The following is a 5,162-nucleotide window of genomic DNA, read 5'->3' as shown; positions in this document are numbered from 1 at the left end:
CCTCCAGTGGCTCTTTCGGGAGGGCAATTTCTGGCAGGGGCCAGGATGGGCTGGAAATGGATCTCTAATGTGTGTGAGCAGGCCCACTCTGCTGTGCAGGGCACAGAGATGACAGGGGACCCTGTGTTGCTCCCAGCAGAGAGATCTCCTGCATCTCAGCGGCTAGAGGAGTGTGTGTGTGTGTTGTGGGGGGCGAGGGGGTTGGAGCTGACAGCCAAAGGTCTCTTCACCCCAGCTTAGTGATTTCTCTCGTGGCTGGGAATGGCCTCTGCAGCTCCTTGGTTTCTTCAAGGGGAATCCAACCTGCAGCCTGACAAGGACAAGGAGACTCATGGCCCAGTCGCCATCCCAGACACTCCTCGGAGACTTTTCTTCAGCTGCAGCAATTCAGCGTGTGGGAGGCGGGACAAGCTCACACAGTCTCTCTCACGGGGCGTCTGGGGAGCAGCGTTCTGCAGACGCCCTTGTCGATCCAGGAGCCCTCCAAGGCCTCCTCTGTGATGTTGTGGAAATCACCCATTTCACCTTTGACTCCAGTCTGGGGGCACTGTGTTACGGTGTGTTCGAAGGATTGGATATTCTCACCACAGTTGTGAGACGGGGGCGGGGGGGTGTCTTGGATTTTCTACTTGTGCAGCAAGTAGCCGCAACTTGGGTCAGTGACAATGTGCTTCTTTGGAACAGTGGCTGAGGTCCAGATACTCTGCCATTCCCTGGCCGGGTCTGGAGACATGAGGGGGGCGCATGTGGTCCATATTTGCTCTGGAGCTCACTGTGTCCCCTACCCAGTTCCCAGGTTGGGGCATTCTGCTTCCTGACTGGCAATGGAGGGCAAAGCCCACCTCCTTTCTCTGCTTCTACAGGGTGCAGGGAATTAAACAAGGGTCTGATCAAGCAATCCTGACTGACTGACCCAGTGCTCTCCTCTCAGACACTTGGGGATCAACCAGGGGGAAAAGGAGCAGAGAGACACCCAGAGCCATAATCCTATATTAACTCACCCACCCGGGGATCCTCCTTATGCCACGTAGCAATGCAGCCATGTAAGACACTCAAATCACGGCAACTTGCGAGGTTCAAATGTGGGACCTTTAGCACCAGCCTGTCCCACGGGTTGCTGGATGAGGAACTCTGAACTGGAAATAAGGAGTGGGCTCTTTTCCTGTCTCCAGGAGGCATCCACTGCAGGGAACCCAGCCAGCCCCACTCCCTGAGCTGTGTCATGCCCTGGCACAGTGCCCTTACCTCCCCCACTCTGGCTGTATTTTTGTAGCCCAACAGCCTTCGGTCCTGGTGCCAGTCATAGCACCAGAGATCTTCCGCGTCATGTATGGTCAGCCCTGGAAGAGAAAGAAAGAGACTTTTCTCCTTCTGGTTGCAGTTTCTGTGTCCTTCCAATCCCATTGGTGGCTCCACAGTGGAGTGGAGAAGAAGAGAGGCAAAGAGAGACTTGTCCTCCAGCTGGGGTCAGTCGGAGAGAAATGGTCTGGGGTCCCATTCTCCACCTGTGGTCACTCTCAGTCCCCTATTGGGTTCCGTGTCCCAGCTGGGTTCCTTACCCCTCTGTCGGAGCAGCAGCTGGTAGAGCCGGTAAGTCCCCTCCCTGGCCTGCCGGCTGATGTTCTTGTCTGGATCGCTGACAAATAGAGCCAGCTGGGCCACATGGTGCCCCATCCTGGGGAACTCGGCTGAGATCTAATGGAAGGGAGAGGAGAGGGGACTCCATCAGCATTTTCCTGTCAGCTCCCTGTCCCCCCCGGGCCAGAGGCCTCCTTCCCCTTAGCTCCTCTCCCTGCTGGGGGAGAGGAGCTTGAGATCGAGCCTTCATTTGCTCTGCTGCCAAGGGAGCCCGCAGCTGCTTTGGGATGCCAAGCAGGGGCTGGAGCATGGGCCCCTTAAAGGCCCAGGGACAACACTGAACCAGGACAAGAAGAACTTGACTCAAGCCGAGCTCAGTCCCTGCTCTGACCCTGCCTCCCCATGAAGAACCCTCCTAAGCCACAGCCCCGGCAACAGCAGATCCTGCAGCCCGCCGGAGCCAGCCCGCCTCCGCCTGGAGCCAGCAAGCTGGGGTCGGAGCTCACTTACGTCAAACTCAGGGAGGGTGACTATGTATCTCAGCAGGGCTGTGCTGCTCCTGATGGCCCTGGCTCGCTCCTGGGACACCCTGGACACGACCCAGAAGTTGACATGCTGTGGGGAAAGGAGGCAGGTCAGACTCAATGGCCAGCTGCACCTGCTTTGCAAATGAGCCCCACGCCCCCAGCCCCAGGGGCCTGAGACATTCTGCGCAGGGGGGAATATCTCAGGCCTTGGTGGCAGAGCTTTAGAAGGGGATTCTTTCCCCCAGGACACAGCTTGTACCTTGCAGGTCACAACTTGTCAGCATCTCTCTCGATTGGGACAATGTTCGGGGTCGGGGCTGGTCCCCTCCTCCCAGAACTCCTGATTCCTGAACAGTTCACCAGAAAGGAGACTGAACCCTCGCCCTTCCCTGCTACGCAAATCCTTGGGGGGGTGTAGGGAGTGACTGAGAGCACAATCCCCCCAGGAATTTCAGAGCAGATCAGAGGGAAGGGCTGATTCCCTGGGGTCCTCCTGTTTCTCTAGGAAGGAGCGTGTGCCTCTTCTCTGAGAACCATCTCCCAAATCTCATGGGGTGTGTGTGTTGGAGGGGTGGGGGAAGGGTGGGTTTTCAGTCTCTCACTCCCCAAGACAGCCAGGAGCCCTGTGGTTCGTGCTCCGCAGAACTAGGCAGAGCTCTGGCTTGAAGTCCCAGCTCCTTCCTCTGTCCCTCAAGAAGGAAGGACCTGACACTGCATTGCACTGACCTCCCCAACCAAGGACGGCCCACTGGGGACCCAGCTAGGAGGACACAGTAGAAAATGGATCTTCCAGTCTCTCCTTACCAGTCCCCCAAAGAGTTAAGGTAAAATGGGGCTCACCTCCAAGATGAAGTGGAGCCTGTCTGTGTCTGGGGACTCTGCCAGCAGATTCCCCAGCATGGCATCCAGGACCTCTGGGATGACTTTGTGCAGAGCCTGCAAAGCATGGGTCAGAGTTAGGGAACCTGAGCCTACACCTGCCACAGGATGGGAAGAGGGGTCTCTGGGAAGCACTGGGCAGACTCCCAAACACATCTCCTGGCCTCTCTTCTTCACATCCCACTGCAGGCAATTCGCAAGAACTGATGACCCCTGGACCTTTGATCCATGAGCTTAGCAGGTCTCTGCAGAAGGCCTTGCAGGGAGAAGAGTATGAAACAGCCAAGTTGCTATGGATGGAAGCTGGGCTTCTGGGCAAAACACGGCTTATGGAAGAAAGAAAGAAAGGAAGAAAGAAAGAAAGAAAGAAATCCCCCAGAGAGGGGTAATCTCTTCCCTGCTAGAGGGAAGGATCCAACCCTGCAGCTTGTTCCATCTCCGCTACCCCAGCGAATCAAGGGAGCAGGACCAAGAACCACTCTGGAAGAGGAGGAGGATGGAGGAGGAGGAGGTACCTGGATGCCGGTGGTGTCCCTCTCCGTGCCCAGGGTAAAGACGGAGTGAAGGGCAGCTCGCAAGAGGTGGGTCTCTATGTCTGGCTCCAGAGCAGGTTTCATGGTGCTGGCAAGAGAGAGGAGCTGGTATTAGACTGTGCAGTACGGGGGTGGGACTGTCGCCAACACAGACACCAACCCACAGGGATATAGGCACAGGCTGGTGAGAATGGAAACTGAGGCACTGAGCTGGGAATGACAAGGCCAAGGAGTCCCAGACAGACAGTGGCAGGACAGGAATAGCTCCTGTTCCCTGGAGCCTGCTGCCCCTCCTGTATCTGAGCCCGGGAGTGAGCCCCTCCCCAAGGCCCCTGTCATGTTATAGGAGTGAAGAGAAGAGCCCCGCCAGGAGAGAGTGACCCTTCCCACCCCACCATCTCTGCCAGAGGCGCCACTCTTGGGAGGTGACCTGGGCGGGACAGTGACGGTGACTCCCAGCCTTGGGCCTGAGCAGCACTGGGGTGAGGGGAGCCGGCGGGGTGGGGGGGTGGGGCTGTCTCGGTACCAGAGGTTGCCCACTGCAGCCAGGGAGTGGGCGAGGACGGCGCTGGGTGACGAGTCGTCGGGAAGCTCCTCGATGAGCTCCTGTGAGACGCGAAGGAGACAAAGGAGCGTGTGAGATTCAGGCCCGACTGACACCTCCCAGTGAGGAGATGACACAGCCAGTGCCCCACATGGCCAGCAGGATCCCCCACCACCTCCCGCTCCCCCGATTCTTTCCTGCCCATCCGACTTGTCCCCCTTCCCGGATTCCTGCCCAGCTCACTCCCAATCCTCTTCTCTCCTCCTCCCTGTCAAAACTGCCCCCATTCAGCCCCATCCTGACCACCGAGCTGGGACCATGTGATTCCTTGTCCCCCACATCCAGCCCCACAATTCCCCCCCTGCCCACTACCCACCAATCTCAGAATTTCTCCCAAGTCTTCAGCCCCAGCAATCCCTGCCCTCTGCTGCCCCCTCCAACACCACCCAGCCCCCACCCATTAGCCCGGCCATACCCCTGCCAATCCCATGTCTCTCTCCTCCTGCCAGCTGCCGTATGGCGTGTCTCACTCACCACGATCCTCTTCACCACGGCCGCCTTGCAACAGCGCGGCTCCAGCGTGTCCTCCCCTCTCTCCCGTGCAGCCAGACATGCGGGGTAGATGGCCTGAAGGAAGAGGAGCTGCTGCCCCTCATCCTGTACCCACCAGGAGTGGGGTATAGCGAGAGAGAACCTGTTAGGGAGGGACCTTCCTGCCCCACCCACACCAGTTCCAGGGCTCAGGCCTCAATGGGGGATTGTGGGGACCCGCCTATTCTCCAAATCCCCCACCACTCCTACACAAGCAGGATCAGGAACCGGGACAGTGCCTGTCGGGGGAGACGACCTCGGCTGTTGTGGGACAAACACCCCCATCTTGGGGGTCCCACATCATGGATGTAATAGGGCACCATTAGGGGTGGTGGATCAGGAGGGACAAGACCCTCGGCAGGGGGTGGGGATGCTGGGAAGGGACAGGGCAATCTTGGTTCCAGCCCAGGTGGGGAACATTTGTACCTTATGTCTGCACTGGAGCTGCTCTCGGATGACCTTGAGAGCAGCTTCATCTTTGGCCACGTCCACCCCTTCCTCCTGCTCCGA

The 5,162-nt window shown here is 58.3% G+C and overlaps 1 long non-coding RNA gene across 1 annotated transcript; it reads right to left on the bottom strand.

Annotated features, from left to right (window-relative positions):
* Nucleotides 1–3,256: 3,256 nt before the first annotated feature.
* On the bottom strand, nt 3,257–4,946 carry LOC122463013. The gene is made up of 3 exons (XR_006285945.1): nt 4,596–4,946; nt 4,044–4,123; nt 3,257–3,605 (listed from the first exon to the last, which is right to left on the bottom strand). It is a non-coding gene; the product is annotated as an uncharacterized LOC122463013 (long non-coding RNA).
* Between the last annotated feature and the right edge of the window lie 216 nt (nt 4,947–5,162).

This window comes from Chelonia mydas, chromosome 14 (genome assembly GCF_015237465.2).
Source record: "Chelonia mydas isolate rCheMyd1 chromosome 14, rCheMyd1.pri.v2, whole genome shotgun sequence".
Lineage (NCBI taxonomy): Eukaryota > Metazoa > Chordata > Testudines > Cheloniidae > Chelonia > Chelonia mydas.
This window is presented reverse-complemented; position numbering and strand designations above follow the sequence as displayed.